General features: G+C 39.4%; 1 protein-coding gene across 2 annotated transcripts in view; it reads left to right on the top strand.

Annotated features, from left to right (window-relative positions):
* Positions 1 to 504: 504 nt before the first annotated feature.
* The window catches only part of LOC144688544 (extracellular sulfatase Sulf-2-like), a 351,599-nt gene continuing 339,871 nt past the window's right edge, over positions 505 to 12,232 (top strand). For both annotated transcript variants that reach the window (XM_078555259.1, XM_078555258.1), the window contains exon 1: positions 505 to 723. The gene's annotated coding sequence lies outside the window, so the exon portion shown is untranslated. The remainder of the gene's footprint in view (positions 724 to 12,232) is intronic.

A 12,232-nucleotide genomic window follows, 5' to 3' on the forward strand; every position in this document is an offset into this window, starting at 1 on the left:
GATTCATTAACAGATTAATGCTTTGCTTTACTGCTAGGTGTTTACCAAGCTGGGCGTGAAACACATTAATTCACCTGTACATTTTGCGACTCATTTTTTTTCTCTGTCACGGATTTGATTTCTAGGAATTAATGCCTTATTTACTGTATTAGGAGTGAATGCAATAGATTGCTGCTGGAACCAATTAAGCCAGCTGTTTCCTGGTGAATAAAGTAAACCTTTTTCCCTCTGTGTCCATAAAAAGCAGCTGATCAGACGGAAATGTCTGCTACAGATGTACTGTGAATGCACAAATATATTCAGCCAAGAATCTGCAAGCTCCTTGAAACACCGGCAGCTTGGGGCTGCTTAAACACAACCAATCCACTGAGTAACTTTCCCTACCTTACATAGCTCATTTACCAGTTTTGCTGTGCAAGGTACCAATCGCAGAATTCTGGAGTGCTTTAGATGGCAATCTATGCCCCGCCTCTGCTTCTAGGAAACACCCAGCCTGCAGCTTTCAACTGGGCGCAAACAGAGTACAGTGACTAATCCAGGCGTGTTTCAACAGATGGTTAGAGCTGGCCTAATTCAGTCATTGCAGTTGAATGAGGTTGAGAGGAGAAGCCATTGAGAGCCCTTTTCGGAGCTGTGTGGTCCCAGAGCTTGCTGGCATTGTTAAGAAGATCCTTTTTTGAGAAGACCCGTGTCCCAGAAATGAGAGAAGACTGACTGATAAAGGTAGTATGAACTGCTGCAGTTTCATGCTTTACTTGTGAGACTGTGCTCTGTATCAGTGTTTATGTATCAGGCTGCTTACAGTCAGCTTATACTGTTCTGAAAGTAAGGTAGTGTCATTTTATGAAAATAATCATTTTGTAATGAATGTTTTAAGTAAACCCTATTGGGAGCCATTCTGTGCCGTCTGTGCTTCATTTCTCTGTTACAATGTTTTCACCACTATTACTTTACCTCATGACGTATGGGACCCCAGTCTGATATAACAGTAACTAAGATGAATGAATTGAGTTAGTAAAGCTTATAATTTACTGTTCCTGTATATTGTGATTCTGTATAAATAGTATATTTAGCTCCCTTGGCAATGAATTGTTAATTATGGTCTGAAATTCTGTGTAGTTATCTGGTTGTAGTTACAGAACAGTTCAAGATATAGTTCTGGATAGCGAGAGAACTTGACTTTGTTTTCTTTAATTCATTTTGTAAGCTCTTTAGTTTGACTTTTATAAGAAATTAAATTTACTGAGTCTAACTCCATTCTGTGACATTGAGTAACAATGTTAACCTTTCCAAATCTCTCTCAACCTGTTGTTTTTTTAAGCCTGTTGTATGGAAATATATTTTTGGACTGTGTAATACCTATGCAAACCCAGTTTATACAACTTGTATTTTGCTGCTGTATTCCATTCATTTGTTTCTAAAGAGCATCATTTTCTTTAATTTGTGTTTCAAAAACCTGTTTAAAGGCAGCTACTTGTCAATATTAATTGTGTATTTCTTCATCTTGAAATTCAATTATTAAGTAACCTTTTCAAATGTTGAGTATTCTAGCAAAGGTGAAATGTTTATTATTATTTTTAAATGAATTACTAATATTTGATCATCATACAATGCTTTTTCTGCTTCTCGGCACAAATCTTCATTTATTTTTAGACCATACAATTCGGCTTGGGCAAATAATATAAAAACCATCTTTATTACTTGTGTACGAGGAAGGAGGGTTCAGTGAGGACTTGGCATGACCAAATGTATTAGTATAGTAAGGGGCAACAATTACTTTATTTTATAATTGCCTGTCACACTATCAGCAGATTTTATTAGGTACATTAGACAGTCAAATAACTTTTAACCTAAATGCCCAGAATTGTGAATGTACAAAGAAACATAGGGTAACTACGTTGAGAGTATTTATTGTATTTTTAGAAAAAACATGCAAAGGAAAAGATTCATGTTTTGTGCCTTTTTAGTAGAGTTTTAAGCAAGATATTTTACCATATTAAAAGAAATTGTAAGCTTCATTGATTTGAAGTTGCAAAGCAAAAATAATCTATTAAAATCTTGCATTCCAGTTTTTTCACACTCTGGAAGTACAAGGTCTGACTTCTGCCTTGAATGCCTATGTCCCAAGGTACAGATCACATCTCACAGAATGCCAGTGATTGTGCTGGGATTTGGTCTGGTTTTGTTTAATAACTAAGCTGCCATTGATCTATGGACTGAATCCAATCTGAATACAGTGCCAGAAACACTGGACGTTTTTTTTTAATTAATGCACCAAGATCTCCATGCACAACTTAACTATATTTGAGAAGTGCATTTTATTTTTGCTGATACTTTTACCCATGGGTACAGACAAAATTTGTACTGATGTTTGCACCCGCATTGTGCCTGCATTGATTGGGATGTACGCGGGACCTACATGAATAATGAAATGAGACTAGCTTTCCCCAACATATACACAAAGACGTATTGTATGTGCAGATTAGATCCAGGTGAACCTCCAGTGTAACGTGAACTCATTGTGGATATAAAGAATCCTGATTTTTATTTTAAAACAATTTTGAGGAAATTGAGACAGAGTATAGGCACTGACCCTCCTATAGATCAGATCATACAAAATATTTAATCCGTCTCCTGTTGGAAGATGGACTCTTACCTGCTGGAGAGCTCCTAGATCTTCTGTGCATGTTACATCAATGGCTCCAACAGTAGTCAGGTTGTGCACAGAATTGATTTAAATATTAATGAGGTAATTTGAATAGTGCATGATTTGCACAAAGCCAAAATTAGAATTCTGTGCACATTGGGGATTGACTGCTATGCCCCCAAATGTGTATCTTTGAATAAAAAGGAGTTTAGCCTTTGTGGTAAAAGAAGGGAAAGTACAGTGTCATACTAATGCTGCATTCTGATTTTTATTTTATTTCCATATTTGCATAGGCAAAATTTCTGGTGTGAATTTCTGGAACTTCTCCACTAGAGGGAGCCATTTGTTACATTACACCGTTGTACAAATAGTACAGTTATCCTCGAAGTTCACTTCCTGTTGACCAATCATAACGGCTGCGGCCATATCCATGGTTAAGACTGCAGAATAAATTTCTTGCTATGGGTGCAGTTTACTTCACAACAGTCCGATGTTAACGCTTGGAATCTTGGTCCACTTGACCCCAACACAAAACTGTCAAAACTTACCTTCTTCGGGTGTCTCATGCTTTTACTTGCAATGTCTTGACATGCCAATCTGATTCCTATGTATGTCACAGCACCCCAATTCACACATTTAAAGGGACCTACTGCCTGAAATATGAGGTCACTTCAGCTATACAGTAGGCTCGGAATTAAAAATGGGGGCAACAGATCATCATTGTTATTGGAATGGTAAGTCTATTGACCTTGTTTTGAGGCCGGTACTGCTGCTTTAGTGGAGATTTTGGTTAGTTAACCTTCGCTGCATATGGACACAGACTACTTCAGTATCTGGGGAGTCATAAATAGTACTGAACATTGTGCAAAAGGTGTGTTATTTCCACACATTTCTCTGGTTTAGTTGATTAGCATAATTATGCATAACCTCGTGTAGGTTTGAATGTGAGAAAAGAAAATCACCAGTGTAGATGAAATTGGAAGATCTGATAACAAGAACAGAAGAAATAGGAGGAGTAGACCGCTTGGCCCATCAAGTCTGCTCCGCTATTCTGTACGATCATGGCTGATCTTGGACTTCAACTTCCTTTTCCCGCCTGCCCCATGTCCCTTATTTCCCTGAGACACCAAAAATCTGTCTATCCCAGCCTTAAATGTGCTCACCGGCAGAGCATCCACAACTCTCTAGGGTACAGAATTCCAAAGATTCACAACCCTTTGAGTGAAGTCATTGAGTGAAGATAAATAAGGGGACTTGTTGGAATTTTTTTTTCTCTTTACTGGATGTGGGTGTCACTGGCTAGACCAGCATTTGTTGCCCATTCTAATTGCCCTTGAGAACGTGGTGGTGGGCTGTCTTTTTTAATTACTGGAGTCCATGTAGTGTAGGTACACCCACAGTGCGGTTAGGAAGAAAGTTCCAGGATTTGGACCTAGCAACAGTGAAGGAACAGCGATATAGTTCCAAGTCAGGATGGTGTGTGGCTTGAAGGGGAACTTGCAGGTGGTGCTGTTCACACCCATCTATTGCCCTTGTCCTTCTCGGTATACAGATCGCGGGTTTGGAAGGTGTTGTCAAAGGAGCCTTGATGAGTTGCTGCAGTGCATCTTGTAGATGGTACACACTGCTGCCACTCTGCCTCGGTGGTGGAGGGAATGAATACTTAAGTTCGTGGTTGGGATGTCAATCAAGCAGGCTGTTTTGTCCTGGATGGTGTTGAGCTTCTTGAGTGTTGTTAGAGCTGCACTTATGCAGAAAAGTGGAGAGTGTTCCATCCCATTCCTGACTTGTGCCTTGTAGATGGTGGACAAGCTTTGGGGAGTTGGGAGGTGAGTTACTCACTGCAGATTTCTCAGCCTCTGGCTTGCTGTTGTACCCACGATATTTATATGGTTGGTCTAGTTTAGTGCGTGGTCAATGGTAACCCCCATGATGTTGATAGCGGGGTATTCAATGATGGTAATCTTACTGGAGATGGCCATTGCCTGTCACGTGTGCTTCGAACATTAGTTGTCACTTATCAACCCAAGCCTGAATGCTGTCCAGATCTTACAGAAGCAGTCTGGGTCCATATGCAGCATCTGAGGAGTTGTGAATAGTGCTAAACATCCCTACACCTGACCTTATGATGGAGGAAAGGTCAGAATAGAGACAAAAATCCTTCCCGTCTTAGTAAAAGCCCAGTGCAAATTTCATTGTGTTGCCCTACTTAGTCAAGGTGGAAGGAGAGAGGGCTATGAAGTTATAGGCAAAAATGGAATGAAAGAAAGCCCAAGGTGAAGCTATGGGGCTGCAGGAAAGTAATGGCACAGCCCAGTATCAGTATAATTGCTGCTGATGTGGACGTGGTGCTGCATGAGGTAATTGTGAGGAAGATGGTCCTGTTTACCACTTCACAGCATTGTCCAAATAGGTCAATGTTGCAATATGCCTGGAAGAAGCTGAAGGCAGTTAAATAGCATTGTCATTGGCCATGTGGTAATTACGGGTGCCAGTGTCTTGTAGGGAAGCGGGGAGAGATTTAAACTAATACAGCAAGGAGAGAATAACAGAGAAAACAGAGAGACAAAGAGTAATAATGGTAGAAAAGGCACAGAAATTAGAACAAAAGCAAAACACTGCAGATGCTGTGGGAAATAGCAGAGCTTAGTACATGACACTTCAAGCATGGACACTAATACAGCAGGTGGGTATGCGGAGTATAAAGATGTGACTGTTCAGACATTTATTGGCAAAATAAATGTACGCAGTCTAGGGAGTGGAGATATTGAAACCTCCTTGCTTAGTATATAAATGTTTGGAGGCTTGGGCATAAAATGAGAGACAGAAGGTCCTCGGTGGTTGGTGGAGGTTATGATATCGTAGACCATCAGAGAGCTGGTTCAAGAATGACATAGGTTGGTTCATTGTACAGGGTTACATTATTAATAGAAGAAAGAGAGGCAACTGGGAGGCATGGTAACATTTTTACATGGAAGAGAACTTGCTTATACCAAAGATCAGCCTATCTAGAACAGGTGGAAGAATCTGAGCAAGGACTTGTAACCATGGAAGTGAAATGTGTACAGCAAAAAATATTATTATGGGTGACTTGAATTTCCCGAGGATAGATTAGGAAATGAATGAATGAATAAAAATGCAATTCTGGACATGTTATGGGATAGTGTTACATGGAACAATTTGTCAAGGAACCCATGGAACTCACTTAGTTATAAGCTGGTAAAGATCGCAACAATGAAATAATATGAAGTGATTGAGAGATAGCGAATAAACAAAATGAATTCTGTCTTCAAGGAAGAGAAGCCAAGAACAGTTTTCCTGGCATGGGAATTAGATTTCTCGGATGCATGGAGGGCAGGAGAAATAGTAAAAGAAATAGAAGTTCTGGATGGCAGTCACAGTTGAAGAAGACAAGATACCATGTCTGTATGGATGTCATACAAGGGTGTTTAAAGAAGCAATAATGGAGATCGGTGATGTCCTTACCACTATCTCCAGGGAATGATTATAAACAAAAAATGTACTCTAGCAATGGTAAGTAATGAATAGAACACCATTTCCTTTCTAAATGGCATTAGGATGGCCTGGGAAACCAGTGAGCATTGCATATCTTATAGTTGAAGTATTAGAGGATACCCTGAGAGATGGGAGGTTGAAACACCTGAATCGATATGATAAGGGGAAGTGTGAATGAATTTATGGGGGATATTTTTTGCTTAGCAAATTACTGCAGTTCTTTGAAGAATAAAAAGGTCTTGTTGACAACAGAAATTCAGTGAATGTGATATAATTAGACTTTAGTGAGGCTTTTGATACTCTGTAACAAAAACACTCACGTCTCAAGGAATAAGAGCCAGGTTTCTGAGCTGAATTGAAAATTGGCCAAATCAGAGCAAGTGAAAGGTGGTTGTGAATGGAATTGTGTTGAATGGTAAGTGGGGTCACTGGCAGAGTGCCACAAGGAACAGTATTGGGGCCTTTGCTGTTTACAGTGTAAATAAGTGATTTGAAACTTTGGACAGAAACAGACTTCTTTAAGTTCATAGATGGCATTAAATGGCTGGGTTGGGTGAATCAGAAATAGTGAAAAGGCAAACAAGAAGATTGAGTTGGTTGGAAACTCTTTCGAGTTATCAACAGTCACAGATTGCAACTCTTTCGAGTACAATCACAGTTCTTGGTTTCCGGGAGTGGGACATGAACCCACAGCCCTCTGATTCAAAGGCGAGGGTGCTATGAACTGAGCCAGGTGAACTTGTGTGGTAAATGGTATTTAAAGTTGACATTTACAAAGTAATGAAATTAGGAAACACCAAATAGGTATTTGGGGTAACAGTGAATAGGTTCACTGAAACTAATAGTCTATTGTGTAACAGCAACAAGGTTGGCTGACAGGATCTTGGGGTGTATAGCCAAAAATATAGAGCACAAATTCTGGGAGGTGATAATGAGTTTGTTTATGGTCACACCTGAGGTGCTGTGTACAATCGTGGTCCCTGAACTATAGTAAAGATATCCAATCATTTGAAGCAGTTCAGAAAATAATAACCAAACTGAAATTTAGCTTTAGACATTTGAACTAACTTGTGAATGCTTACTGTAGAGAAAAGAAGTCTCAGGAGAGACACTGTTTAAGACTATTACAGGAATATGTAAACTGAACTGCAATAATTACCACAAATTCCAGAACAGTATTCAGACTGAAGTTTAGAAGAGGAAAGGTGCACCCAGAGTTTAGAGTTAATTACTGAATGCGACTATTGTCCTTGGGCAAAAGAGGAGACAACTTCTGCTGTTTAATATTGCCTTACAGAGTGATAACTGGAAGTTATAATTTCTTTTTAAAAAGTTAATAGTTGAAAGGATGACATAGCAAGATTTCATGTTTTAAGACCTTTACAGTAACAAACAGACCAAAAATACCATCAGCTAAACATTATTTTTGTAGGCAACTTATATTTTAAACTACAGAACAGAACTTTCCCTTTTTACTTTTAACAGAGCCGAAAATCTACTTCACAGGTATACTTTACACTGGTCCCTGGACCCAGTCCAAAGTGATTCTTAGTCCCTGAGGGTTTACTTCCCATTGCTTTCCTTTCCTAGCCTGATAACTTTTAAACACAGAACTGTTTTTTACGGTGAGTGTTTTTCCTGGCAATTCTCCCTCTAGCACAAGCTAGGCGAATCTTCTAGCCTAATTTCAAATCCTCATGAATTTGGTCTTTTCAATTCAAGCGTGATCTCCCATCTGCATTCCTGTGCGGTGAACCATAAAGACTTCTGGCCTCTGGCTACTCTCTCTCTCCGAGATCCTGGAAGACTAACCTTGTCTGTCAACTTTCAGGGATATCTTAAACTTCTCCCCTCTTAAAGCCCATCCCCATGGCAACATGAATCTCGTGGGCTTTGTAACCCAGTAGAAATGCTGATTAGCTATCCTTGAGACCCCAACTCTCTTTTATCTTGGAAGTAAATGGACAGTTTAAAGCACAACTATTTGCAACTGGACATTCTTGACACTCGTCTGGGACTTTGGAGACGTAGTCCATCCACTGTTAACACACAGGCTGCTGTCATTGTCTCCTAGCACAAATACCTTGCAACTTCTTTCCAGTAAAACAATCTGGATCCCCTTCAATCTCTAACAATCAAGCCACCCAGGCCTGCTGTCAGACAGACCGCAGAACAGGGCACATGGCCCCCTTCATTTTATTTTAAATATAGTCCCAAAACATATCAATCTTTTAAACTTCATAACTGTGACATCTCCTCTAAAACTTCCAGCAAAACTTCAGGGGAAGATCAACAGATCTCCATTTAAATAGCCATTTAAGCCATTTCTCTAGGGATCCTACAGATCTTTTGCCGAAGTTACAAAACAATGTGGGGAAAATCCCTATGGCAGTTACAGGCAGATATGCTTTTTAAGAAAAAATGTCATGTGTGCAGCCTGAATGTCATGGCTGTGACTATATCTTTTCCATGGCTTTAATATTCTTCAAATGTTAGCCAGCAATGCAGACAATGTTCAGCTGTGTATCAGCGTGAAATCAGATATTCTTCAAGTTTACTTGCTGCACTCAAACCTTATGTGAATTTAAAAAGAAATAAACTGCGTGTTTATATAGTCAAAGCCTGATAAGATCAGGTCTAATATGTGAGCAAATGCTGTTGAAAACAGGAAGTCTTGCTATCAGCATGATTGTTATGTACCCTTTCACAAACATGGGTTTTCTCTTCACTACATTTCATGATGCCAACCTTAAGCAACCTCAGTTCAACCAGTCGTTTGATGTACTCCTGTTTACTTGCATGTCAGTGCTTTTGTTTTTCCTTTTTGTGTGAAGTTTTGGGCTCATTGAAGTGATGGTGATCATTGTGTATATGAATACTGTGTACAGAGAGAAGGTGACAAAATACATTCCACGTTGAAATATTAACTTTTATGGCAAACGATGCTATAACATCTCAGAATTATTGACCCAGGAAAGTTTAATTCTGCTTGTTTGTGCTTGTGAGATTAGTAGTAAATAAAGTGGACGATAATCAGGAACATTATGCCTTTTGTACATTGTAAAGAAACTTTTTGGATTTGAAAAAAGGCTGCCTAATCAAAGCCGCTGCTATTCCACTATATAGAGTTACATTGAATTTACCATAAAAAAATAAGTATTTAGCCCAGCAAGTCTATGCCAGCGTTTATGCGTTACTTGAGCATCCTCCTATCTTTCCTCATCTAACCATCAGCCTAATCCTCAATTCCCTTCTCAATGCTTATCTAACCTCCTCATAAATGCATCTATAACATCAGCCTCAACTATTCCATGTGGTAGTGTGTTCCATATTCTCAGCAATCTCCTAGTAAAGAAGTTTCTTCCAAATTCCTTATTTTGTTTCATGGTGACTATCTTACCTTCATGATCTCTATTTTTGCTCTCCCCCACACGTTTAAACTCTCACTATATCTACTCTATCAAAACCTTTCATAATTTAAAGTACCTCGATTGGGTCACTCCTCAGCCTTCACTTTGCAAGAGAAAAGGGATGCGGCCTATTTCCTCCTTTCCCCGTGGTTATAACCTTGCATATCTGGTATCATCCTTAAACCTTTTTTGCGCCCTCTCCAGTGCCTCTGTCACTTTTTATAATATGGTGACCAGGTTTTACACAGTACTCCAAGTATGGTTTAACCAAGCTTCGATACAAGTTTAGCGTAACTCGCTACTTTTCAATTCTATCCTTTTTTTTAATGATCATATTAACCTGTGTCACTACTTGTAATTTGTGTATATGGTCCCTTTGCTCCACTACCCCATTTAGATTTTTATTTTCCAAGATGTGACCTTCGTACGACTGTTAACAAAATGTAATACCTTACGCTTATCAATGTTGAAGCTCATTTGCCAATTATATGCCCATTCTGCGAGGTTATCAATGTCCTTTTGTAATTTGTTTCAGTCATTGAACTTTGGAACTGAGCCCTTTGGAAGTTGTGTCACTGAACTGAAGCCACACATGCCCTCTCAGGTAGACATTCAAAACTCAATGGCATTATTTCGAAGAAGGCCAGAGGAGTTCTCTGTGGTGTCCTGGCCAAATATTATCCCTCAATCAACATCACTAAGAATAGATTATCTGTATGTTATCACATTGCTGTTTATGGGATTTTGCTGTGTGCAAATTGACAATTGCATTTCCTACATTACAATAGTGGCTACATTTCAAAAAGCAAGTTCATTAGTTTTGAAGTGCTTTGGGAAATCCTGAAGTCATGAATGGTGCTATATATATATGCAAGTCTTTTTTGGTGCAGCCCATTCCCTCATTGTCGTATTTCACTATTCAGATAGAAGGTTCTTATTAGGCAGTCCAGTTAACTTTACACCATGGGGTGATTTTGTGAATATAAGCTCCCAGTTCAGAATTTTACTTCAAGATGAATATAATGCATCAAATTGAAACACAGGCCTAAAGGTCAGGTTTATTTTAAAAATGCTAGTAAAGTACTGAGATTTATTTCTTGTGGTATAGATTTCAAAAGTAATACAGATATGTGAAACTTGTATAGGACCCTGGTCAGACCACACTTGGAGACCAGAATTATGCACGGTACTCTAACTATAAAAACAACATAGAAACGCTGAAGAAAATACAAAAATGAGTTGTACCAGAGCTGCAAGATTACAGCTTGTGGGGGGGAAAAGACTGAACAGGTTGGGTCTTTTTCTTTAGGAAAGAGAAGACTTATGGAATATTTGATGGCAGTCTTTAAAATCTGAATGGGTTGGTACTGGGAGATGTGAAGAGGAGGGAACGTGTCTTCCTCTGGGCTTTGGAAAACCTGACTTGTGCACTTACGCAGCCCGCAAACCCAACCTATGTGTGACTTCAAACACCTCTTCTGTCTTTTCACGCTGGTGTCAGGTTCACAGTGCAGTTTGTGAGCTGTGCTGGAACGTGTGAGAAGTATGGGTGCAGAGTGGACCGCCTCAGTTCCCCAACACAGCATCCCAGCTCCCAACAGTGTTTAAAGGTCCCCTAAACCTCACTCCTCACCTCCCTCGCTCCCCCCCACCTCCCTCATGCCCCACTCACTCCCCATGCCATCCCTATGCCTTCATGTATCCTCCATGCCCCATTAGATCACCCACGCCACCTCATGCCCCCCCATTTATCCTCCACAGCCACTCACCCAGTATGCACTCTGTACAGTCTTCAAATTCCATGCAATGTCAATGGAAAATATCTTGCATTCCTGGGGAGAAAAATAAACCACTAGCCATCTAATAAAAGCCTCCATATCATTGATATGAGAAAAATGCATTCTGCCATGTGAAAAAAACCTTGTAATACTGTAATCCTACTAGCTTGTGTCAACAAATCAGAAACCACATCAAACATCGTTACAACTTCTTGAAGCTGTCATCTATTCTCAGAAATGGAACACCTATTGTGCTGAAACCCATTTGTGCTTGAAACTCAGCCAAGCACTGATAATAGCCACAGCTGTCTAAATAATAGCCTATTCTCTATGAAGGAAGGAACAGAATGTGTTCATTTCAATTTCAAAGCAGAGTGCTTGTCAATCAATGTAAGAGAGCAGGTTGTTAGATTTTTTTCAATTGTCAATACCAGTTTTTTAAAAAATCAGCCAGAGCTATTTAAATTATAATAGAAAAGATGATAGCACAGGCTGACAGGACATTTTGTAACTTTTTTTTACTGCATTATGCTGCGTTATCCAATGGAAAAGCACTGTAGTTCATGTGAACAAATGCACAAGGTTGTCAATGTAAATGTCAATATATCGTTAAAGGACAGATCCCTATGGATCACTGCATTAAAACACATCTACATTACAATACAGTGCCTAATAATGACATATGAAGATCTGAAAATAATTTACACTTACCTTTCAGAATGTTCCAGACTCCTCAGCAGGCTTTCCATTTTCTGTACAAACTCAAACTTTAATGGGTGGATGATCCATCTCAGCCTGCTCCTGAGGTCCCCACCATCACAAATGCCAATCTTTAGCCAATGCAATTCACTCCATGTGATATCAAGAAATGGCTGAATTCA

This window comes from Cetorhinus maximus, chromosome 13 (assembly GCF_964194155.1).
Source record: "Cetorhinus maximus chromosome 13, sCetMax3.hap1.1, whole genome shotgun sequence".
Classification (NCBI taxonomy): Eukaryota; Metazoa; Chordata; class Chondrichthyes; order Lamniformes; family Cetorhinidae; genus Cetorhinus; species Cetorhinus maximus.